The 26,980-nt window shown below is 39.6% G+C and overlaps 1 protein-coding gene across 5 annotated transcripts in view; it reads left to right on the forward strand.

The window, feature by feature from the left end:
• Positions 1–26,980, forward strand: part of KANK1 (KN motif and ankyrin repeat domains 1) — a 192,484-nt gene that overhangs the window by 57,316 nt on the left and 108,188 nt on the right. For all 5 annotated transcript variants that reach the window (XM_082843040.1, XM_082843041.1, XM_082843037.1 and 2 more), the window contains one exon: positions 8,072–8,196. The gene's annotated coding sequence lies outside the window, so the exon portion shown is untranslated. The remainder of the gene's footprint in view (positions 1–8,071; positions 8,197–26,980) is intronic.

A 26,980-nucleotide genomic window follows, 5' to 3' on the forward strand; every position in this document is an offset into this window, starting at 1 on the left:
GTGGTACCTTCTCTTATAATTTTCCAGGAAAGGAAAGATGATTCACATTTAAACTTTGGGATTAAGGGCACACTGAAGATAATATGGCATCCTCCAAAGCAGCTGACCAAGAGCAGACTACCGATGGATACCTGCTCACACACCCTTCCCTTGCTCAGAGTCCCAGCGAGGGGGACTTCCTGCCACCTCATCCCCAGGTCACCCCCAGATGTGGTCCCTTCCTCCACAGAGAACTGAAAGACGAGAGAGAAGTGCTAGAGGGTATAGAGCTTTCCATCCTGGGGCTTACTGTTGAAAGGGCAGAACTGAGCCAAGTGGTAACCCCATCAGAGAGGAAATCACTTTCTGATCTGATCATTTAAAAAAAAAAATCAAACTTTTGCTTTCTTTGCTTTAAGTGGAAATGTTCTTCCTACTTTATGTATCTAGATACCAAGTAAGGAAGTTGCTTTGGATGACTGAATGCTCCTTATTCCTTATGCAGTCTCTTAAGTGTAACTTTTTGGGGTTTTTTTGGCCTGTGCCAAACAATGGAGGGTAAACAATTACATATATTAGCGATATAGTTTACATGGATAGCAGTTAGTCACATATTTCATTTCTGATTGATTAATCCTAAAAGAGAAAAGCGCTTTTCTTGAGCCCTCTATACAATACTTTAAAAATTTAATATACATATCTATTTTATTTTTTTCTCTAGGATTGTATCACAGTTTGAGGATATCTCATTGGTGATTTAAAAAATGCATCCATAAACAGCTAGGTTTATACACTGTCACAACATCGATGCAAGTTCTTAAGGAAAAATCAAGGGTGACAATGGAAAATAAAATACCCATTGCCAAGTAGGACCATTCTTTACCATTTCAAGAACTTGTGCTTGCATGTTTATGGGAGAAATTATTCCAGACCCTACCAGTTCTCTGTCAGAAAACATAATATTCTGACAACCGTTTTCTCCTACCTATGTGTAATATTTAACTTCTATTTGAAAATGTTGACCCAAGCTACTTGGGCTTGCATAGGCTTGATATCTTAAAATGCAAGGGGTGGGCACTGAGAGCAGAGCATATTCATAATTCCCGGAGTTTTACTATTATGTCTTGATTTAATAAAATGTCCGCAGCTGAAAGTAGCAGGAGAAATTGACTATACACAGGTTTGAATATGTTGTTTTTTTTTTGCGGTACGCGGGCCTCTCACTGTTGGTGGCCTCTCCCGTTGTGGAGCACAGGCTCCGGACGCGCAGGCTCAGTGGCCATGGCTCACGGGCCCAGCCACTCCGCGGCATGTGGGATCTTCCCAGACCGGGGCACGAACCCGTGTCCCCTGCATCGGCAGGCGGACTCTCAACCACTGTGCTACCAGGGAAGCCCTGAATATGTATTTTTTAATATATTCAGGTAGAGTATTCAGCCTGCTAGCCTAGGAGAATGGGTTTCAGTGAGGCAGAGTTTGGCAGGGAGGCACACAGAAATGGAGGGACGAGAGAGTCTAGCTAGTGGGGAGCTGTTTGTAGTTGAGGGCGTGAACTATGCTGTACATAGTGTGGGGTAGGGGGGGAGTCCTTCCCCGCTCCACACCCCACCCCGGGTCTACCTCCCTCTGATCTGATTCAGCACTCGCCCAGCACACCCCGTTATTAGCTTGATAACATGGTAACAGGGAAAGAATGGTATTCAGTTGGGAATCTTTGACTGCAAGGAATAAAACCAACTTAAGGAGCATTTTGTCAGGATACTGAAGTGCTCCAAAGAATCCAGGATCCTCAGAGACAACCTAGAATCAAACACGGGAAAGCGCAAGGAATTGGAAAGACTCTGTGTGTTGGCCCTGCTGCCCTCAGCTTTATCTTCACCTTTCTGCTGCAGACCAGCTCTGTCTGCGGAGCTGTTCCCAGGTGCACCTGCACCCAGAGCCTGGCTGGCAGCTCCTCAGCCCCCATTTCTAAGCCTCAGAGGAGGACAGATTTGCCCAGCCTGGATCTGAGGTCTTTAAGTGGTCCAGTGAGCCATGATGGGCGAGGTGTGTGTGCTCTGAGAGGTGGCATGGGAGGCCCACCTCTGACCCTGTGGCTGGCTCAGAAAATTCCAAAGAAGGGAGTAGTTTGCATAGAGGGGACAAAAGCCGTGTCATCCCCCCCACACATACCATTAACATGCTGCTGTGTGTTTATGCATTAGCCCCACTCTGGGGGAGTAATCATCTTTGGCTCCTAGAAAATCTGGATGTTAGACCTGAAAAACTTTGGGCCAGACTGAATCAGGGTCTTGAATTGTGGTGAATTTTCCAAAGTGACTCCACTGCATGAGGCCTTGTGGCTATCAGCCTCAGATGCCTCCAGAGACCCCTGTCTCTGTTAGTGCAGACCCTTTAAATAGCAGTGGTGATGAGCGAGGCTGGGTGTTCCTGGGGAAATGCCTGCATAACGCAAAAGCCTCTTGAGTCTCTGCTCTAAAAGCTTTCTTTATTCTGAATGACATTCTGACCCACTGATAGAAGCCAATGAACTAAACAAAACTAATTTTGCCAGAAAAATATGTAGGTTACTAGATCTTAACCCTTCTGCCTTCATTTGTTCGCTCAGTTGTTAATTTGAATTGGGAATGACTGTTAGTCCACAAACTGAGGAGTGCAAGAAATAGTGCATTTTCCTGAATCAAATTAGTTTTGACTGTAAGCTTCTGCTCCCCTGGGGTAGCAGGAAAGTAACCTTGGTCAGGCTTGGATCTCTTTCCTACACCATTCTCCCAGGGGGTCATGCCAAGGTTCCAGACTCTGACTACATGTCACGAGGGCAGGAAAGCGCCCTGGGTCATCTGTTCACATCGGTCCCTGCTGCTTCTGGGCCATTTTGAGGCTGGGGAGGATGCTTTGTCACAGCCAGGAGACCAAGCTCAGCATCTGGCCATTGTCTTGGGGCTCCGGCACACATCTGGGGGTGCTGCCAGGGAGCAGGTATGGCCTTCAGCTGCCCTGAGTCTCACACTCACTCTCCTCTAAGAATCTCCTCTTAGTATGTAGGGGGGTGGGGGTGGGAGGGTGTTTCTCTCTTCTCAAACCCTTTCCTCCTTAAGGAAGCCCAACCACAGCCTCCCTGAAGCAGGGAAGCCAGAACCCTCTCCCCACGTGCATGAGGAGAGTCCAGAGAGAAAACATCGAGGAAGCCTCCTAGCCAGTAACTCTCCAAGTGCTGGCTGCAGCAGGCGGTGTGCAGGGCTCTGCCTCCTGTGTGGTCACCCAGCAGCGGTCGCCTGTGGGCAGAGCCCCGCTTTGAGGCATCACCTGCTCTTCCTCGTGGCTGCTGATTTATGGGTGGCTGTACCTGCCCCTAACTGGCAGGAGTTTGAGGCATTTGTTGTTTGGATGTTTCCAAAGCCAGTTTGTAAACCTGTTTACTCCAGAAGAGTAGCCTTCAAACTCTTAAGCATTTCTATAAATCTTATTGAATTTATAAAAGTATGGGGGAAAGATTTCCTTTTCCCTTTTCTGGCAGTGGATAATTTAGTTCTGCTAATATTCCTGCCGAGAAACTTACCTACCTGGCCCACACACATGCACTTTTACTGTCAGAATTCTCAGTGACTAGACTAACTGTGAGTGCATCCAGTTTCAATGCTTCCTTTTGCCATTGTTTTAGATGCTACCTTGGCCACAGCACAACTAATGCATTAAAAAATAAAAACATTTTGGAAGTATATATTTAGCATTAAATCAAGGGGAGTGCTATAGAAGATGGCAAAGCTTGCACAAAGCATTAATAAAAAATATGTGGTCTTGGGCAATCAGCATATTACGTAGGAACTGTGAATGCCTCTTCATCTAGAATTTCAGTACAAGCTGTGCATAAAATATTTACACAGCACAGTGCTGCTTCACCCCTGACAAAAGCATAGGTTCGGGTGTACGCTGTTACTACAGACATCACTACGTGTAAGCAGCTGAAGCACCTTTAAGGGTATTTGGAATGTTAGAAAGTAAAGTGTCTGTCACGGGGTTCAGTTAATAGTGACTGATGAAGTGGCCTTGGTTCCTAAACAGAAATGTGTATCTTGTTGCCAGAATGGCACTTAATAGTAAAGGCACATCATAGAGGAGGGAGAAGAAGAGAGGTCACTAATGTGAAATTTAAAGGAATGGATGGTGTAGAAGCTAGTAACCTGGTTTACTGTTGGTGCAAGGGCTGGAGTAGTCCCCGCGATGACTTTTAAGAAAGAAGTGTTACTAAAAACACAGCTGAGAATAATTCGTTACCAAGCCTTTTTTAGGATCAATGCAGAGCTCATTTGTAAAATAAAAATCTGATTGTTACTTTACTAACTATGCATGCGTATTACATCTCATCTGTAAAAGAGGACTGATAACACCTGCCTAATGGGCTCATTGTAAGGATCAAAAGAATAAGGCACCTCAGTAAGTACTGAATAAGAAACAGCATTTTTAGTTTGTTTTTTGAGTTTTTGCTTGCTTTAACAATAATTACTTCCATTCATGACTTTACCTGTATTTTCTTTAATCCTCGAAGTAGACCAGTGAAGTAGTGGTATTTCCATTTTAGAGATAAAATTAAAAATTGGAACTATTTGCAACACGTGTCAAAGTTCATACATAGTATCCTTATGTAAGGATGCCTCTGTATCCTTGTGGTAGAGGTCCTTTCTGGCTCTAATAGGCTGGAATTGGTTGGGTTTGTTCTGATAGCCAAAGGTTCCTAATTAGTATACCATCTTCTTTGCATTATTAGGGTACCAAGTTAATAATATCCTTCATAGATGAAGAGATGCTACAAATGAATAATATGAACACTGTAGCAGAAAAACAAAGGGCATATACAATAAGTGCAGAAAAGTAAAAAAATGTTCAACCTCAGAGATAGGCTAATAAAAGTGAACTTTTGGAATCTATAAGATACGATAACTTAAAAATTAATACTACCCAGTTTTAGAGGGAATATGGAGAAATGTACCACTTATATACCACTCATATACCACTAGAGCACAAATTGGGTGAAACATCCTGTAGGACAAGCTGTCAACAATATCAAATGCATATTTTTTTCATACGTTTGACCCATGACTTTATCCCTAGCAAATACTTAATGGTGTATTTGAGGATATCCATCTCAGCTTTATCTACATAATCAAAAATTGGAAGTGACTTAAATGCTTCAGGGGGGTTTATTAAAATTGATTATTGTACATTCATTAAAAATAAAGGCATAGAAGGCTAATAAGTGACGCAACACTTCCATCAAAATAAAAATAAATGGGAAAAGTAGGTTACAAATAATGCCTAGAATTCACTTTTAGTAAAAATGACATATGCTTACACATTGGTTTATTATGTCTATGGATGTGTGATGCAAGCATACCAAAGTAGAAGGAAAAGTCAAAAATGCTAATGATGCTTATCATTCTTTTCTTTATTCATATTGGATTGTTGTAAACTTTTGGTAGAGAACAAGACTACTTTGAAGGAAGAAAAAACATTTAAAGTTATCTTTTGACAATGCGGATCTATTATGTAGGTTACCCAGAGGTAGTAATATGGTATCTGACCTGAATCTGGATTTTTGCTCTGTTGATCAGATACATTTCAGTGTCTATTTTCTTTTTCTTTGTTAAATAAATATCATTTACCTAGAGCAGGAAAATATAATTTAGATGTTCACACTTGATAGCATATAGCTGTTGAATGGTTCCGCAAGGTCACTTAGAGAACCAAAACCAGGCACACAAGGGTGATGTCAGGAGAGAGAGGTTGGAAGGGTTTCCATTAAATTATTTTCAGTAGTCAAGCTCTGTGCATATGGAAAGGCAAGGAGCAAGGGAATAATAGTGAGAGTTTTTATCAGGCTGGTAAGTAAACTTCAGGGTAGAGAAAGACCAGCATTTGGCTTGATAACCACAGTTCTTAACAGGAAAGTCTCAGCTTGTCTCCATTTGCCCTCCTGTCTTCTTTTCAGTCCCCTGCAGTCCACATCCTGGACCAGCCCTATGGAAAATTGTCCTCAGGGGTCACCAGTGACCTCCTTACTAATTGTTACATCCAGTGACACCTTGTTAGTTCCCATCCACAGCGCTTGAAGTCCCTTATCTTTCTTTGGGTTGATGTGCCTCTCCACCCCCATGGTTATCCTCCTGCCTCTGTAACCACTCTCGGTCTCCTTCATTGGTTCTTCTTCCTCCATCTCCCTGAACCTTCACTGTGTCTTCTACTGACTCCCCTTAGAACCTTTGTTTAGTCCTAGTGGTTCAACCGTCATCTTTTTTGAGGTAAAAAGTCTAGCAGCCAGTCTTTCCTTACTGTGAGTCATTCCTGCTGCTCCTTGGAGTTTGGTCATAAAATGGTTTTTGGAATTAGAATGTGTTGGCTTTGACTCAAAATCTACAGACATTGGAGGTACTTAGAAGTCATCTCTTGCTCTAGGAGAAGGCCCCTGGATTGTCTATGAATGGCCTACTTATTGATGATGGAATAATCTCCTTGTGTGAGCCTCTCCACACAAACAAAAATAGTGGAGTTAACAACCGAATCTTGGGTCAAGGCACAAAGGCTTATGAATTTCAAAGAGCATTTGTAGAGCTGATGCAAAAAATACCAGGTTTGTCAAAACTTTGATGTAGTCCGTGCCAAAATGACAAACTAAAAATAATCAGAATAGTCGCTTTCCAGCTGGAGAGCTAAGCTCAGTAAACTAGAAACAGTGGCCAGTACCATTGAGACACTGTGTGAGTTAAATTATCTGGAAGGTGGGATCGCCGAGTCTGTGAACTCGAGATAGGCCTTGACAGAGGGGTTAAGAAAAGCTGTATCTTGCACGGGGAATGATAGTTGCAAAATCAGGGTGTAGGAGTATGTGTTCTTTGGAACACAATAAGACGTACCTGACTAAGACAGAAGGTGTTCGTTGGAAGCCGGAGGAAGATAAGATAAAGTAGGGCCAGATTATGGAAGAGCCTGAAAGTCAGCAAAGGCGTTTACATTTAATGGAAGAGAAATGTATTACCACTGTGGAAATGGATGTAGGAGAACACTAGATTTGGAGATGAGAAGAACAAAGAACTTTAGAGCTGGAGGTATCCTGTATGGTGGGGTGGGAATGACTGATGTTTGTTGTACATGCTGTATGTCAGGTGCAAGATCTCATAGTTCTTATTTTAACAGCAACCTTAGAGGTAGATGATATCATTCGCATTTTATGTATAATAAATGAGCTCTGAGGAAATATAATTTGTCAGAGATTTTAGAGTGATTGGGCCAGGATTCAGCACATCTGACTTCAGAGCACAATGAGGATGGAGAACATTGATCAGTTCTTGATTTTACAGTTAAGAAAACTGAGACCCAGGAGACGGAACTACCCAAGGTTACCCACGTAATGGAATGAAAGCAATTGGATGGGTAGTGTTCTGCAGAGAGAGGCCAGGTTAGAGGCTGCTGTTGTACACAGGTGGGGGTACCAGAGAATTTGGTACTAGTGGAGACATAGGAGTGAAAAAAAAAGTAGAGAGCAGTAGGACGGACATTCAAGGGAAAGTGGCAGTGGACTGATGTTGGAATGGGCAATGATGGAGAAGGCTGATGTGAAAACAATCCCAAAATTTTAATCCAGGGAAACTGCCACTCACAAAGAAAATCCTCCGTGGAGCTAGTTTTCAGAGAAAGGCCATGTATTTCTTATGGGCTTGTCTGATTCTGAAATGACAAAGATACCAAATATAAAAATTGATGGTATTCATGAGCTGACTTATGTACATATTGATGGATACATGGAGAGCAGTAATGGAAGTGAAGGTGAAAGGATGTGAGGAACCAGCCCTTTTCTTTGAACTGGTGGTGAGACACCCTAGAGCTAATGAGTAACTTTTATCTAAAGCAAAGGAGACTCACGTTTGCATGATATCCTAGGTTCTTTTTTATTCTGGTCTGCACCTTCCACCCCCAACTGGAGAATGACTTAACCATAATAAATTGCATAGCTGTCTCTAGTAATTGATTCCCCCTCTCCTGTTGGAAAGGAGTATTGCCCCATCACATTTCCCTCAATGAGACTCTTTTTTTCTTTCAGGATGATTGTCACTGTACTGGATGGACTGCTGAGCTATTGAATTACTTCTGTCTTTTGACCACACTAGGAAATTGTCCATGGAGTTGAGATATTTATTGCAGTAATTTCTGGCCTTACATACTTAGGTAAGGTATACTTTTTTCCATATAACTATCATGAAGTTGTCATGCTTTTCTTCTTTAACTTTGCTTTTTAAGAGACATTAATCTGTTCTTTTCTTCTACCTTTTATGCTCTATTAATCACTTCAGAGTGCTCTTAATCTTCAAGTATATGAGTGCAGAAAAGACTTTTATATAATGAAATACGAGCAAGCTGTTTGAAGAATAAAGGGGGAAATGTATTACTCTTCAGATTAAATCAATAAAAGTACCCCATTTCCTTAAACAGAAGATGCATAGACTGGATTATACTAGAGAAAATAAATTGAAAGGAGTATTTATTATTAAGTCTACCTGAAAAAATGAAGATACTTAAGTATTAATATATTGCTGGCTTTATTCAAGTAAAGAAAATTTGGAAAATACAGGGAATTTAAAAGAAAAAAATGTGTTATTTCACTTCCAGAGATAACCAGTGTTAAAATTTTACTGCATTATTTATAATATTTGTTTCTACAAATATTTGTAATGGGGTGTGTGTGTCGTATGTGTTAACTTGCTATATTTTTGCAAATGAGAAACATTTATCACATGCTTGCTACATGCCAGGCTCTGTACCAGCTTTGTACCAACCCCTTTACATACATTAATTTATTAATTCTCACAACTCTATGAGGTTGGTGCTTTCTTATCCCCATCTGTACACAAGAAAACTGAAGCTCAGAAAAATTAAATAACTTGCCCATGCTCACATAGCTGGTAAACCCACTCAGAACTTGAACCAATCAGATGCCAAAGCCCATACCAACAGGCTTTTTTACATACTTCTTTTCCTTGACAATGTGCTTATACCTTTTTTCCTGAAGCATCATTTTACATGACTATATGGTGTTCACTTATGTGGGTATGCAATTGTTTCTCTACCCCATCTCCTTTTGTTGGACATTTATTTGTTTTTCTTGATTTAGTTTTAGAAACAGCATTGTAATAATATCTTTTGTGCACATCTATGATTATCTCTCTATGGCAGATTGCTGCGAGTGGCATTGCTGAGTCAGCCACAGTGTGGGAATGTATCCTTCAGTGTTCAATGCATTCTTCTAATTGCCTTCTCGAAAGGTTGTACCAGTTTGTATTCCCACTAGCAGAATATGGAAGTGCCTGATGACCCTAAGCCTTCAATGACATTGGTAGTTGGCAATTGAATAATTTTGTTTGCCTTCTTAAAAGAGTCCAGGTGTCCTTGGTCAGGTCCATCTTCTTGCCTCTAACCCTCTAGAGCCATAGCCTCCTGACTGGTTTCTGTGTCTCCACTGTAGACCTCATTTTGTCACTAAAGGAGCTGCAGGACAATGGATAAGAGCATGGGCTCTAGAGGTAGATGCCTGGGTTCAAATCATGGCAGTACTGCTCTGCCTTAGTTTCCCCATCAATAAAATGGAAATAATAATAAAGCCATTTCCTGTGGTGGTGCTAGGTGATAGTTGATATAAAGGATTCTAGAACAAGTGCATGACTCCTGGTATGTGCTCAGTAATTGTTGTCTACCGCTGTTGTCTTCCAGAAGTCCATGCTCATATAATTAAAAAACCATATCTTATATGCAGTTGACCCTTGAACCACATGGGTTTGAACTGCGCGGGTCCACTTATGCACAGATTTTTTTCAGTAGTAAATACTGCAGTACTACACGATCTGTGGCTGGTTGAATCTGTGGATGTGGAACTCTGGATATTGAGGAAGCCAGACATGGATGGAGGGCCGACTATAGATTTTTGACTGTGTGGAGGGTTGGCACCCCTAACTCCCACGTTGTTCAGGGGTCAGCTATACTTGTTTTAAATTAAATATGATTATTACCAAATTAGTAATTCACAGCAGAAACTACATGGTGTTATTATATGTTAACACCGTGAGCAGTCTGAAGGTCACGAATAACCATTCCTGTCTCTGTTGATGATGCAAGGTCAGGGTACCGAGGGGAGAGTAGTAACAGGAATAACTAAAGTGTTAAAGAGCTTTATAAGCTCACAGAGAGAGCACTTTCACATGCATTATCTCGCTTGATCCTCGCAACATAACTGTGAGGGAGGTGGAGCCAGGTATCATTAACCTCTTTTTACAGAGGAGGAAACTGACTTGGAGGAATTAAGTGACTTGTTCACTTGAGGTCATGGAAATGGTCACTGGCAGAGGTGAATGTGCACTCTAGGCCTTCCGACTGTAAATCCTTACTCTTGATACTTCGTGACATAACGATAGACTGAAGAGGTGCAGGTGTAGATACCGAGGTGTAGAAATGTACCAGAAAAGGAAGGAGCAAAGAGGGATGCCGCCTGGGAGGAGGAAGCAGATTTGGGATAAGGAACTTGGACATATTGAAAAGAAGGCAGGGACCCAGTGGGGAGGGAGGAGGGAACGAAAGAGGGAGAGGGAGGGAGTGGGATCAGAAAGAGAAGGGAAAACTGAAGAGGCCAGGACTGCAGGACCCATAGGGCTGGCTGAGGAGCTGGAGGGAGGGGGGCTCCTTCTTTGCAGCAAGCAGGGAGGAGGGAAGGAAGAGATGGAGGATAGAGACTCAGGTGCCTGGAGGTAGGAAGGAATATTTGAGAGGGCTGAAGACTTATGGCCTGAATATACCTCCTAAATAAAGAAGAAAGTATTCGTTGAGAATAAGAATGGTGGGTTTGGGGGTTTTGATTTGAGAAAGAGGAACTACTTAAGAGTAGCCAAGGTGTGAAGTGGGCCAGGGAATTAGTAAAGGGCCACCAAAGACCTTTGCAGCACAAGAGACAGGACCCAGATAATGTTTAGGCACCAACTTGGCAGATTCTAGGACCCCCAGCAACCCTGCTCTAGGGGTGCTGGGAATGTACACTTGCCAGACAAGGATGTTTCTTTGTGAGCAAAGGGTAAGACAGGCACTGGTTCGACATTAGGAAAGGTAAATTCCTCAGTTGCCTATGGAATGAGAGGAAATCACACTCTACAATAATCCTCTTGTTTCCAAATACCACAGTGGCTATCAGGCTGTGCTCTAGTCCTGGGGTACCCTTTGCTCAGAAGTTAAGTACTGCAGTGATAATATTTGTACACAGTTGTCCTTGGTGTAGGGTGTTTAATCAGTGGAGAAAGAAGAAGCACTAGTTCAGTTTTTGGTTCTGGAAACCTTGTTAGGACTGTGCTTATAGTCAGAAAGGTGAAGTAGGGAGATTAGATGGTTTCTTAATCTGTGAAATGAGGAGTTAGACTAGATAGATGCCTCCCAGTGTCCCTTTCTGCCACACCATTTTCTGATTCAACTTCAGTCTACACTGAGTCTTCTATCTATGACCTCCTTTACAAGACAGTTTAGCATTTCTATATTTTTATTTTATGGTGTCCTAGATATTTTTTTGCTTGGATACTTTGCTTAATATTAAAAGTAATGTATACTGACTGGTAGATAAATGAAAGATATATAGATAAAATAAAAGGACCTGTTGAAAATGCACAATCCTAGAGAGCCCAGAAATGAACCCACACACTTATGGTCAATTAATCTATGACAAAAGAGGCAAGAATATATAATGGAGAAAAGACAGTCTCTTCAATAAGTGGTGCTGAGAAAACTGGACAGCCACATGTAAAAGGATGAAATTAGAGTATTCTCTAACACCATATTAAAAAAAAATAAACTCAAAATGGCTTAAAGACCTAAATGTAAGATTGGATACTATAAAACTCCTAGAGGAAAACATAGAACACTCTTTGACATAAATCATGGCAGTATCTTTTTGGATCCATCTTCTAAAGTAAAGGAAATAAAAGCAAAAGTAAACAAATGGGACCTAATTAAACTTAAGCTTTTGCACAGCAAAGGAAACCATTGACAAAACAAAAAGACAACTTACTGAATAGGAGAAAATATTTGCAAATGCTATGACCTATAAGGGATTAATATCCAGCATATATAAACAGCTCATACAACTCAACATCAAAAAAACAACCTAATTAAAAAATGGGCAGAGGAACTGAATAGACATTTTCCCAAAGAGGAATGCAGTTGGCCATCAGGCACATGAAAAGATGCTCAACATTGGTAATCATCAGGGAAATGCAGATCAAAACCACAGTGAGGGCTTCCCTGGTGGCGCAGTGGTTGAGAGTCTGCCTGCTGATGCAGGGGACACAGGTTCATGCCCTGGTCCGGGAAGATCCCACATGCCGCGGAGCAGCTGGGCCCATGCGCCACAGCCGCTGAGCCTGCATGTCCAGAGCCTGTGCTCCGCAACGGGAGAGGCCACAACAGTGAGAGGCCTGTGTACTGCAAAAACAAAAAAAACAAAAAAAACCCACAGTGAGCTGTCACGTCACACCTGTCAGAATGACTGTCATCAAAAAGAAGACAAATAACAAATGTTGGCGAGGATGTGGAAAAATGGGAACCCTCTTACAGTGTTGATGGGAATGTAAGTTGATGCAGCCACTGTGGAAAACAGTATGGAAGTTTCTCAAAAAATAGAACTACCATATGACCCAGCAATTTCACTCCTGGGTATAGATCTGAAAAAAAAACCCAAAAAACACAAATTCGAAAAGATACTTGCACCCTAATGTTCATAGCAGCATTATTTACAATTGCCAAGATATGGAAGCAACCTATGTGTACATCAACAGATGAATGGGTAAAGAAGATGTGACATATATACACAGTGGAATACTACTCAGTCATAAAAAAGAATGAAATTTTGCCATTTGCAGCAACATGGATGGATTTGGAGGGCATTATGCTAAGTAAAATAAGTCAGGCAGGGAATGATAAATACTATATCACTTATATGTAGAATCTAAAAAATATACAACAACCTAGTGAATATAACAGAAAAGAAGCAGACTCACAGATAAAGAGAGCAAACTAGTGGTTACTGGTTGGGGGAGGAGGGGCAATATCGAGGTGGGGGAGTGGGAGGTACAAACTATTGGGTGTAATGTAGGCTACAAGGATGTATTGTACAACATGGAGAATATAGCCAATATTTTGTAATAACTGTAAATAGAGCGTAACCTTTAAAACTTGTATAAAAAATTAGAAAATAAAAATATTTTAAAACAGAAAGTGCACAGTCCTACCACCGTTACATCACTGCTGTTAATATTCTTCCAGAGGTTCTTCTATGTGTATATGCTTAAATAAGATTTTTAAATATAAATACGCAACCTACTTTTCTCAGTTGGTATGTTGTAAACTTCTCTCCATGTCACTATCATTGCTGCATAATTATTAAAGGTAGATAAAGAGTCTATTTTAGGAATGTATGTACTTAACAAATCTCCCTCTAGACACGTGTGTCAGTGCCTATGAGGATAACTATAATTTTGAGGCTACTCTTAATTATTCTTACTATAAAATCAGGAAAAAGGTCTCTGATCTATGTTACCTGAAAGACAACCAATTTACAATCCCACTGATATTATGCAAGGTTTTCTTTTCCCACACTCTTTTTAACATTAGATCATAGAATTTAAAAAACTTTATCCAGTTTTATGCACAGGTGAACATTTATCATATGTTTATAAGGCATTTGTATTTCTTCTTTTCTGAATATTGTGTTCATGTTCTTTTTTTAAAAAATTTATTTTTATTTATTTTTGGCAGTGTTGGGTCTTCGTTGCTGTGCGTGGGCTTTCTCTAGTTGCGGTGAGCGGGGGCTACTCTTCATTGCGGTGTGCGGGCTTCTCATTGCGGTGGCTTCTCTTGGTGCAGAGCACGGGCTCTAGGCACGCGGGCTTCAGTAGTTGTGGCTTGCAGGCTCAGTAGTTGTGGCTTGCGGGCTCTAGAGCACAAGCTCAGTAGTTGTGGCGCATGGGCTTAGTTGCTCCACGGCATGTGGGACCTTCCCCGGACCAGGGCTCGAACCCGTGTCCCCTGCATTGGCAGGCGGATTCTTAACCACTGCGCCACCAGGGAATTCCTGTACAGTGTTTTTAAAAGTAGGTAAATATTTAATTTTAGGTGATTGAATCTTTTTTCTATGGCTCCACATAGAGTAATTACGAAGCAAGAATGCCTTGGTATTATTCCCCGGAAGTCTGTTCTTCACATAACAGAATGATCTCTTTCAAGTATAATCACATCTTGGCACACCCCTGCCTGAGCTGGTCATGGCATTCTCCTTACCATGGCCTGCAAGGCCCGGCGTGATCCATCTTTGCCTGCTCTCTGACCTCACCTCTGTCACACTCGAACACTTTGTTCCAGCCCCACTGGCCTCCTTTGAATTCATGGAACCCGTCAGCCTCTTTCCTACTCCCAGGATTCTGCAGGCGCTATTCCTTTGCTTGGAACGTGTCTTGTGCGTGCGTGTGCACACACACACACTTGCGCTCGTGCACCTTTCTTATGGCTGACTCCTCGTCCAGAGAGCCAGTTCCCGAGAGAGTGCTCTGGGGCAGGCTGCTTGGGTTCCCCTGGCTTCCCTGTTCACTAGCTCTGCTTTCTTGGGCAAGTTACTTCACCTCTTCCCCACCTGTAATATGGGAATCATCATCGTAATAGTACCTAACTCACCTTGTTGAGAGGATTAAGGGGGTTAATTCATGCACAGCTCTTAGAAAACTATCCTTTTCACAGGGTGCACATGAGTGGTTCGCTGTTATCATACTCCTCGTTCTTCAGGCTTCACCCTAAATTTCACCTCAGACAGAGTGCCTTCCTGTTCAGCATTGGTCTTTCCCTCTAGTATTCTCTATCTCATAATCCTGGGGTTTTTCCTTTGAGCATGTATCAATATGTAATTATTTTTTATTTGTTTTCTATTTCCTATTTCCTCCTCTAGCCTCTGACTCCATAGGGACAGGGGTTGTGTCTGTGTGGTCCACAGCCAGGTCTGTAATGCTTAGTACATAGTGTTTGCAGAATGAATGAATGAATAGCAACATCTCTAACCACAAGATTGCATAGAAATCTACCTATATTCTCTAATTGTAGTTTTATGGCTTTGTTCCACATTTTAAAATATTTCATCTGTATGAAACTTAGTTTGAAGTATGACTTGAGATATGAATGAAAATTAATTTTTTCCCTAATGAGTAGCCAATTGCTCTTTTTGTAATTCTTTTAAAGAGAACTCCAACCCAAACTACAGTCCTTAGGGACTCTGATGTTGTTTTCTGTTTCTTTCATTTGTTTTTCTCTCCTTGGGTAGTCCTTTTGCAAAAAGTAAATGCAGAAACTGTTCATAGACTTGAGCCAAATTCCTCATGAGAATACTGGCCCAGTATCAGGAAAGATGCTCCTGGGGTCACCTACCATAGCCTAGCTTCCAAGAGGAAGGAAGACATAATGTTACCAATTTAGGGACTTGTGCTATTTGCTCAATATCTAATGTTGTGAAACCTGCTAGAAATTTTGACAATCTTGTTTTAGATATTGTGTCTGCCTTTTTAAAAAAAAAAAACTATTGAAACCTGAAAACTTCAACTTTCCAATGACTAAATTACTTTTCCTTAGCTGTCTGTTGCATTTAGATGAGGGACGAAATGCTTTGGCAGCACATGTATTTTGATTTTTGGTTTTGAAAGATTAGTCACCATTCTTTTCCATATTTTAGCTCTTGAAAGTAATTACAAAAATAATACATATCCATTGTCACATATTCAAGCCATAAAATGTGTACAGAAAAAAAAGACTCTTGCATCCCACCTTCTGATCCCACACCTTAATATAACCACTGCTGAGTTTATTGTATACCTTTTCAGCCTTTTTTATACTTAGTAAATATATTAGATCTTTACACACACACACACACGCACACACCCCACACACTCATATACTTGCATGCTTTTTCTGCACAATGTCTTAAAACCACTTTCTTATATACATCAGTGGGCTTTAAAAACACTTGAAGCCTTTGTTTTCTGGCTGGCAGCATCTTAGAGAAGTTACTCATTGATATTTTCCCAAGGCTTTGAACACCAAGCCTTGCTTAGTTTGTGGGAATCACTGGATGTAATCTTCCAGAGAGCAGGGGCTTGGGCACATTCATGAATGTAATATAATCTGATAATAATTTCCATCTCACTACAGAGGAAGAAATGGAGACTTATAAGGGAAGCCAGTAGAGTGGGAAAGGAGAAAATTATTCCAAGTTCATGAAGGTGAACATGTAGCTAAATGTTTCACTGGGTTATATAACAAGTAGTTTGATTTCCAGGGAAAAAGGATGGCAGATGGCGTGCTGTCAGGTTGCGAAATTTTTCACAACTTTCTCTCTCTTCATTCTCTTCTGCCCCACCCCTTTTTTTGGTCCATGAGAACAGAAGATAAATTTGGGGTGGAGTAGGGTAGAGAGCAGAGTGACTCACCAGGCTGTGCCCTTCACACTGGCATTCGAAAGCATGCAGTTGGCTGCCCCAGGTTCTGATCTATGACACTGCAGTCCAGAGAACTGTAAGGGTTTCTGTAAGTGATGGGGGTCTGGACTTAGGCAGAATTGCACTTGTCAGGGTTTTTCACAGTGCTCACCTTATTACTCTAGAGAGGCGAGTTTCATTGCTTAAGGGGACAATTTACAGCAATGGGCTTATCTCCTTGTTTTAGCTCTTTATGTTTTTCTGCCTCTTAATAAAATGTGAAGTCACAAAGCAATTAAATGGTGGTATAGTTTTCTGGCAGGAGGTGGAGAACGGCTAACCAGGGGAAAAGGCTAACATGATTGACAGAGGCTGACTGTAGATTTACATTGGGAATAACTCGTTCTTCAAAACTTTATTCACTTTCTTGTGGGAATTATGGGGTAAATCATACACCAGGAGGATGGATGATTAAAAATGTAGGAGTTATGATTTCTTTTTTGCCTTTGTAAGTCTCTAAATCCTCCACCTTAACATGGAGTTCTCATTTCAGGAACTCTTGATGAAATGATGGGAACCAGTCCTGCCAAGGATTAAAGAGAAGCAGAAACGCTTTAAAATCTTAAATTGTTAATAAGCTTGAGATTGTTTATAGTTTGTAAAATATCTTAAGATCCAACAAACTGAAGTAGAGAATTAATCAAATCTACAAGTGTAGATATTTTTGAATATTCACATATATTGAATGGGGTTTTAACTGTTAGTTTCTGTAATTTTCGAAATAGCATTAGTAATGTTTAATAATGACACTTAAAATGAGGAAAATTTGGAAAAAAATTGAACGTAAAATTCTGGAGAGTTAAGATTCCCTGTCACTCTTACTCCAGCCTCCTCTAACATATAAAAGAACTTCTTTTGATTTAGCCATGTTGTATTGATGATGATCTGTTTATTCCAATTAAGAGAATTGACAAAGATATAATAGTTCTTCATATCACCCTTTCTTGTTACAGAAACAGTTTGATTTTAAGAAGTTTTGAAAAGCTCCCTTTTGATTTGAAGTTCTCTTGTTTCCTAATAATCACAATGAAATGGCCAAAGCAAATAGCTTAAAGTAAAATGCAATTGTTGGTGCCTGTTGAGAAGGATTAACTGAGAGTTAATTTATGTGACCCAGAAAACAAGTAACTAAAAGGACAGTGCTTTTTCTGGTGTGAATTTCTATTGCTGTGAAAGCACTCTGGAGGGGACTTCCCACCACAAAAAGAAGAACCATCAAAGAATCAATTGTAAAGTGATTCTACTGCTGTTTAGGGTGTCTTTCCAAATATAATAGATTACTAGTGAGAAGATTTGTGCTGAGAGAATAGGAGAAATGCTAATTTTTAGAACTTGGTAAAATGGTAACAAGCAGCTTTTATACCAAATGAGTAAGTCTTTTGCAAGTTCCTCCCCAGGGTCCTGTGTATGAGCCATGGTTCAGTTTCCTCACCTGTAAAGGAGGGTGGGAATTCCTTAGATGTTCATTGCTGTAGATTAAGTTTGGAGAGAAAGGAGACTAAAGGCAACCAGGGCCATCTGTCCTCTCAGCCCTTATCCTAAAGCTGAACTAGGGTGTGTCTCAGGCAATGGATCATTTTGCTGCCTTGGGGACAGTGCTTACTTACAGTCCCTGGTTTTTAGTAGGTTTTCTTTTCCCCTGGTGACAGTCTTTTATCTAGAGTGTTCCACAGAGAGGCATCTGGATGCGGAAGATGCCCATCCACACTGGTATCAGTCTCACTCTTCTGGGGTAAAGTAACTCAGTGGCAGTTGGTGTTTTGGTCTTACCTACATATTATTAATTTTTTAAAAATAAATAAGTAACTTTATTTATTTATGGTTGCGTTGGGTCTTCATTGCTGCACGCGAGCTTTCTCTAGTTGTGGCGAGTCGGGGCTACTCTTCGTTGTGGTGCGGTGGCTTCTCTTGTTGCAGAGCACAGGTTCTAGGCATGCGGGCTTCAGTAGTTGCAGCATGCGGGCTCAGTAGTTGTGGCTCACAGGCTCTAGAGCGCAGGCTCAGTAGTTATGGCACACGGGCTGAGTTGCTCTGCGGCATGTGGGATCTTCCTGGACCAGGGCTTGAACCCGTGTCCCCTGCACTGGCAGGAGGATTCTTAACCACTGTGCCACCAGGGAAGTCCCTTACCTACCTATTGTTTTTAAAGTTGTATTTATCGTTAATGAGAGAAAACTCAAATGACAAAAAAATGAACAATTTAAAAATGAACAATTCAGTGGCATTTATTACATTCACAGTGTTGTTCAGCAGCCACCTCTGTCTAGTTTCAAAACACTTTCATTACCTCAAAAGATAACCCTATACCCATTAAGCAGTAACTCCCTGTTCCCTCCTACCACTGCCCCTGGCAACCACTTATATGCTTTCTGTCTCTATTAATTTACTGATTCTGGATATATCATGTAAATGGAACCATATAATATGTGACCTTTTGTGTCTGGCTTTCTTCACTTAGCATGTTTTTGAGGTTCATCCATGTTGTAGCAGGTCAACCATTTTATGGCTGAATAATGTATTCTATTGTACGGATATACCACAATTTGTTTATCCATTAATCCGTTGATGGACATTTGATTTCTTTCCACCTTTTGATTATTGTGAACAACACTGCTGCGAACATGGATGCATAAGTATTGGAGTCCATGTTTTCAATTTTTTGGGAGTATATACCTAGAGGTAGAATTGCTGGGTCATACGGTAATTCTATTTAACTTTTTGAGAAACTGCCCAACTGTTGTCCATAGCAGCGGAACCACTTATATTCCCACCAGCAATGCTTAAAGGTTCCAATTTCTCTACATCCTTGCCAACACTTATTTTTCCTTTTATTTTTCAGATTGTTCATTCTAGGTGTATAGAAACACTACTTATACATTATTTTACTTTTTAAAAATTTAAAGTTAAAAAAATAATCTCTTCTGGTTATTTTAAAAATTAGTTAAGAACCCCACTGTTTCTCCAGATATTTCCTACAGTGGCTCCTCTTAAGTTTGATATATATCCTTCTATATATTTTCTATACACATATGTTCAAATATGCTTTCCTTCTTTGGATAGACTCATATACTTTGTCTATGTCTTAACTTATTTTTACTTAATTATAGATTATGAATACTTTGTCAGTATATCTAGATTGACCTTATCCCTCTTAAATGCTGCTGAGTACCCTTTTGTACAAATGTACTGTTTAGTTTAAAATTTTTCTTTTAATGAGCATTTAGTGTGTTTTCAGTTTCTTCTGTTATAAACATTGCAACAGTTAACAATCTTGTACCTTTGTCAATATATACTTCTATGAGTATGTCTCTAAGGTAAATTCCTGTGAGTAAAATTGCTTAGGCAAAAAATGTGTGCATATTATCTTTTGATGGACAGTAAGAGATCTTGTTTTTGTTTTTAATAGCCTGTCTACTATGGGCATAGATGCTACCCACTGTTATCTAAGAACATCACAATGAGTAATTAAATGCTTGGAAAAAAAAGGAGAAAAGAAGGATGTGACTCACCCTTTTTATTCCCATATAATGTAGTAACATATGTAGTAATCAAAATAGAATGTTAAGTAATAAAATCCTTTTGGGTATGTTTGTGAGCTATGTAAACAAGATATTTTAAAATGCACCTTTAGTCTAATTTACTATTGTCAGGTGTGGAAGCAGCTAGTAGCACGGAGGCGCCTCTTGGGCTTTTCTCTCTCTTGCCTTTTGTATGCCCCACCCCACTCCTAACATATCTTTCATTATCCCCCCACCCATTGCTGGCAGTCATTTTTAGATAGCTTTGGATTTATGCCAAAAGGTCTTTTGCTTGTTGACAGATTCTGTGAATACCCAGTGTTTTCTTGTTTAGCACCATCCAAGAAAGACCAGTTTGGGAATTTGCTAACATGTTCTAAAGTTAAAGACGTTGTTTTGTTCAGGACTAACTGAAAAGCTTAGCTAAACTCCAGAAGGAAGACCATATTCATTTGGGGGGAAGGTCACGGTGATATTCTTTGTGTCTGAGTCTCATCTCGTACCTTTCTATGCTTGTCCATGGTTAACTCAATAAAGCAGAAGAAGATGCTTTCATAAAATACTCAGAGAAAACCAAATGGAAGTGAGGAATAAGGATACCACAGTTGCTTTCCTTATCCATCTGTTTTTTTAAACTTTTTATTTTGAAATAATTTTTGACTTGGAGAAAAGTTGCAAAAGATAGTACAGAGTTTATATATACCCTTCAACCAGATTCCCCTGATGTTAACATCTTACATAACCACAGTGTTCTTACCAGTATCAGGAAACTTAAATTGATACGATACTTTTAGCTCAACTACAGACCTTATTAACATTACATCCAGTTTTCTACTAATGTCCTTTTTCTGTTCCGGGATCCATATTGCATTTAGTTGTTCTGTCTCTTTAGATTCATATAATTTGTGACAGTACCTCAGTTTTTCCTCGTCTTTCGTGATCTTCCTACTTTTGAGCAGTACTGGTCAGTTACTTTGTTCAATAATTCTGAGGTTTTCTGATGTTTACTTTGAGGTTACGTATGGATTTTGGGGAAGAATACCACAAAAGTGATTGTGGTTTTTTGGTGAGTGGTTATCTGATGTCAGTTTCTCTTATTACTGGTGATGCTAACCTTAATAATTTGATTCAGGTAGTATCTCTTGTCACTATAAAATGATTATCATTCCCTTTGTAAGTAATAAATATCTTGTGGGGAGATACTTTGAGAGTATGCAGATATCCTGTTTCTCTGCAAGCTTTTGCCCACTGATTTAAGCATCCATTGGTAGACCTTGCCTACAGTAATTATTACTGTACTATTTGTGTAATAGTGATTTTATCTCCTTTGTTACTTGTACGCTTATTTATTTATTGGAATTCTCTAAGGAAGAGCTGTCCATGTGTATGCGTGTGTGTATATGTATCTCAGTATGGATTCATGGATAGATATTTTATTCTGTGGGTTATAATCCAATACTATAATTATTTTGTTGCTCAAATTCTTGCAGCTTTGGCCATTGGGGGTTCCTTCAGATTAGCCCTAACGTTCTTTTGACACGTTCCTAGACTTTTTTAAGCACTTCCTTACTTAGCGGCATCTGCAGATGTTACAGGTTCATCTTGTATTTTCCTGGCTCTGGAATCGATCAATCACTTCTTCAAGGAGCCTGGGTCCTTTTATTGGAGAATGGTGTTTAGAAAGCAATGTCTGTTAGGTGTGCACATTGCAACTGGGGTGTCATTGCATCTATATTCCATCAATTTTAAAGTAGACTCTTCCCTGTGAGCCTAGGTGTGTAGCAGGTCTGAAACTCACTCTTGTCACTGGTGGGTAGTAAATCATTTTAACGTAAAATCATTTTGATCACACCACTTAATGGTGGGTTGTTAAAATTACTGCACATAGGCCTGTAGACACGTAGGCATTTTGACTATAAATGGAATGGAAAAATACTTTTTGTGGAAAAATACTTTTACATTCAAAGGCTAGGGCTAGCATCTAGACATCCCTAATATTCTTTCATTAACCTTTCATGGATTTTTGACTCTCATTTTTAGTCTATTCCATATTTATATAACAACTTTTGGTCTTCTGTTAGTTATAGAAGATAAATACTACCCGAAGTATTCCTATTTAGAGTGTTTTACAATTCAATGTTTAGGTACAGGTTGATCATCCTGTAATAAAATAATTTCATTTTTTGCTTAATTATATGGCACAAAACTTTTGACACATTATTTGTGTCCTTATAACTTTACTTATGAAGTCTTACAGTCAGAGGACATTGATAAAATATTTTTATTAGTTATAAGCATTGAGGACCTCTTTTCCTTGGAGATCCAATGTAATTTCTTTTGACTGCTGCTTTTAATTCTTACAAAATAGTTCTTGCCTAGATGAGATTCCAGTGTGACTGCCTTTTTCCTCTGTAATTTTTTATATTTCTGTTATTATATCTCAGCTCTTTTGGCTAGCAGTTTCTGTGAAAACAAAGCATGAATTCAAGGCAGTTTCGTGTGTGATGATTGGCATATTGTAATGTTACAAATTGTATCATCTACAGTGATAATGATCTTCCTAAGTATTTTGCTCTGTTTTAAAACTCATTCTTGGGTCTTACCATGTATTTCTTACGTACAGAGAAAGTGTCTCTTGTTACTTGTTCAAGAAGAAGCAGGTTTATATCAGAATTTTAAAAGATGACTTTTTTCAGGGAAATTTTCCTCTTGGCTTTGGCATTTTGTAAGAAATTTTCATATTCTGGTACATGTTAATTTGGGGGTGGGGTTAGGTACAATACAGTACAATCCCTAGCTTGTAAATAAAGCCTGGTGTTGTAATGTTTTGAAAATACGCCTGGCTAGCTCTCCCATTTAAATGTGTAAATTATCTTTGCAGCAGTAAGTGAGCTTGAAGTAGCTTTGATAACTAATCATTGTATGATCACTCAGCCAAAAGAATTTACTAAGAATAGCTTGTGTGTCTTGCATCCGATTTAAAGGTTAATAGTGTAAAACTTGTTTCTGGTGCCTGTAACTCTACTTATGTGGAGAGACACCACGTTAACATTTAGTATTTCTTTTACTGTTAATAATTCCTACATCAGTCATCATCATCTTTACCTTTCCCTTGTCTAGGACAGAGAAATATTTTACTTATTATATTAGTATTAATGTGTTCTGTTTTTAATTAAAAAGAATAAATGCACTTGTTTAAATTTTTCTCTTTTAAAATTTCCAAAATTGTTTTAAACTTCCTGTGCTTGATTTTTGTTTCACCTGAAGTCGTGGTTGAGGTGGCGGGTGGAGTGCCAATGGCCCTTGATTTCAGCAAGAAGCCTTCTCATACTATGGAATCTTGACTTCAGGGTACCAGTTCATAGATGCATTAGTGTTTAGGGTAAAAGTTAGAGGTAATATAGTCAAAGCACTAAACAAGTATTGTTCTGATTATTCGGGTTTTTTATTCCATTTCTTTCTGGAGACATGGTAAATAATGACGATGATGCTAATAAAAATCATTTATTAAATGGTCACTATGTGCCAGACATTGTGCTGGGCAGTTTGTAAATACCATCTCATTTAATCCTAATAGAAACCTCCTAATTTTTCAGAAATGGAAACTAGTGCTTAGAAGGCTAAATGACTTATCCAAGATTGCACAGCTAATAAGCCAGAGAACTGTCTGAATTTTGTCTGAGTTCACTGCTCATTCCATACAATATATACTGTGGCTGCCTTCGTGTCAGTAAAGATGAGAATGCCTTTAGGATTGCCTTTCCTTCAAAGTATTTTTAAATTTTAAGATACTTCAAAGTATTTTTTAAATGATCTTTTAATGTTAGGATTTCTTTTTCTTTTGGCTTAGCTGTTGTCAGGCCTTTGGTTTCTAGATATAAAATACTAGATAGGAGGAAAGGTATATTGCTCCCAGATTGTACAATCATGCTTTTTCTTGAAGCTGAATATAACTTTTCTCTTAGACTTTTTCTTTCCTATGAGTAGACTGCAGCTTCAGGCTGGAAGAGTATTGGATTTAATGGCAGAGAAAGTGAAGCACTAAACACGACAGTGTGTAGACTATAAATATGAGTCAGTTGTGACTGCCTTGACCTTTGGTACGAATGCCCCTGGCTTCACCCTGCACCCAGCAATGCTGTACAGAGTTTGGATTCAGGAAGCCTGGCAAAATGATGCAACTGGGAACTTACCTTGGATAAATAAAAAACCCTGACTTCAGCCCCATGTACATTTATTCTTCCTAAATTGCTAAGGTGTGAGCTTCTGATGAGGCTGGGCTCATGATGAGATCTTCTTTTGGAAGAAGGTAGTCTTGAGAAAAGGAGGAGGATGGGTTTTTATCTGGCATACAATTAAAAACCTGCCTTATAGGTTCTGGACAAGTAGGGTCATAGGTGTTGGGCTTAATAAAAAGGTTTTGCTGTGATGGATGATTTGGGATGTAAAGGAGGTATCCAGCTTATATAGTCTGAAAGTTCTTTTCTTAGGCTAAGAAAAGAAATGGAGGATATCATAAACACAGCAATCACAAATAAATGCTAAAAGACTGTTTTTCTATTGGGTTTGTGTATAAAAATCACGTGACTTTCACGTGAGTGATGCTTATACTAGGAGATGGAAATTGTTAGAGCATTTTGTGTTTACTTATAAGTGCATCTGAGGTGGATAACAGAACGACCCAATTACAACTAATCTTTCAGAGAAAGTTACTCTTATTGTACTAATAAACTATTGAAGACACTGCCATGTTGGTAAGAAGAAGTTAGTCCTGGTCTGTTTTTTATTGGGGATGGGAAGTATCTTATTACTGCCGTGTATCTTAAGTGACACCTAAGGAAGTGACTAGAAAACGAAATAGCAGGAAAAAGATTGTTAAAATAGAATATGTGCCATTTGTAGACTCTTAAAAATTGGGGAAGAACTGGCATAAGCAGAACACACTGAAGTCCAATTTCCTGAAGTCAAATACGTGATGACATGGAGCATCTCTTGTCATTAGAATTTCCTTGTTTTATGGCATTTTGACTTGTGACCCAGTGCAGTGAGAAATTCAGGTGTACATGGAAGGAGAGTGAGTCCTGCCCTCCTTGCTGCCTGCAGGCCCTGGGAGGGGAAGGCCCCAGATTAAGGGCAGTGATAGAATGACGGAAACCCTCCCCCACACTCTTTTGATTCTCATCCTTTTTTTTTTGGTTTGTTTGCTCTCAGTGGCTTGGCCTAACACTGCTTCTCACTGAATCCCTTGCTCTTAACACACCCAGGGGTACAGAGGTCAGCTTCGAGTTAGCTTTTTGTATGACTTGGTTTGATGGTTTCAGGTAGGGTATGTTTCAAAGCCGGTATGGAATAGCAAGTAAAGCTTCTCTAAGTCTGTTGAGAATCTGGACTTGAAACAATGTTAAGTAAAGCACTTAAGAGGATTCCCAGCCATTGGTTACTGGGGATGCTTTTGATGATTTCTAAGGTGGTAAGGCTACTCTGGCTACATATTAAACGCAGGAGAATTTAAGACGAGTGTCATGTGATATAGTATGAATGTAAGCTAAAAAAAATGAGAATTAATGTCAAGGTTATTTAACTTCAAATTGCCTGGTAAATGTGCATTCAGAAAATTTAAAAAATTGGGCCACAGTTCATATTCTGTTTGTATATTTTTTCCACACAGCATTATTTTATATGAGTGTTTTCATAAATGGACAGAAGTCATATAATGGTCATTTTATTAGGAACATAATATCCTATTGTGTTACGTGCTATGGTTCTTGCTAAGCTGTCCCCCTGAGGTCAAATATTTAGTCTGTTTCTAGTTTTTCTCTATTATAAATACTAAGCACTGAAAAGGGCCATTCTTGCTATGGTCGTTGTTGAGCATATGCTGTATATGTTCATATACATGCATGACATCAGATGCTGTGGTGGATGATAAAAAGATGATTGAGGCACAGAGTGCTGTAGGAGACTGGAGGAATGAGGGATGCTTTCTGTCTAGTGTGATCAAGGAAGGCTCCATGGGAGAGTGGCATTTGATTCGGGGTCTTGAAGAATGAGTAGCAGTGAGAATGGCAAATATGGGAAAATTGAACTCCACGCAGTGAAGTAAGCAATTTCAGAGTATTGTGGCTGGAGTACGTCAGGTGCATCTGCTGAAGAGTCTAAAATACATTTCACCACAAAATATCATGCTATAAGGATGTGTCTTAAATATGTTTTAGAAAGAATATGTACTGTAAGTGTATGGTAAAAATATTGTCAAAGGGATGCTAGATATAGAAAGTATGTGACTAGAGGTTTAACTCCTCCTATTTGTCAATCACGTTTTGATCTTTCCTATCAGTGATTCTATAGGCCAGTCTTATGAGGGAGCTAATACCTGATTTACAAGTGATGAAAGGGAGGCATTTACAAGGTTGATGAAAGGGAGGCATTTAAGTATGCCAGTTTGCCTAAATACAAGAGGTTATCAATATCGTATGTACAAGCAAACTCTAGCTCATTCGTGCATGAATCAAGGATTTTTAGGTAGTTATTATGTGCTAGGTGGGTCAGTGCTGGAGTAAAGACATAGAAGATTCCATCTCCCAAATAAACTAATGGATTAATTGAAGAACCAAAATACACAATGACAACAATAAAAACAAAACCTCGACAGTATGTTAAGCCCTTTGAAGTTATGCATAGGGTACTGTGAAGGCACAGGAAAGGGGCATTTATCACTGGTGGGGGTGGGGCGAGAATCAGGGAAGGCTTCCTGGAGGAGGAAATGTCTACACTGGGTTTTAAAGAGTGGGAGGAAAACAAGTGAAGCCCTCCTGTGGTAGGCAAGGTGATCAGCCTGGGCAAAGGCACAAAGAAGTGAAAGAAAATAAACGCTAGGAAATATATATATATATATAT

This window comes from Leucopleurus acutus, assembly GCF_964270905.1.
Source record: "Leucopleurus acutus genome assembly, chromosome: 7".
NCBI classification, from domain to species: domain Eukaryota; kingdom Metazoa; phylum Chordata; class Mammalia; order Artiodactyla; family Delphinidae; genus Leucopleurus; species Leucopleurus acutus.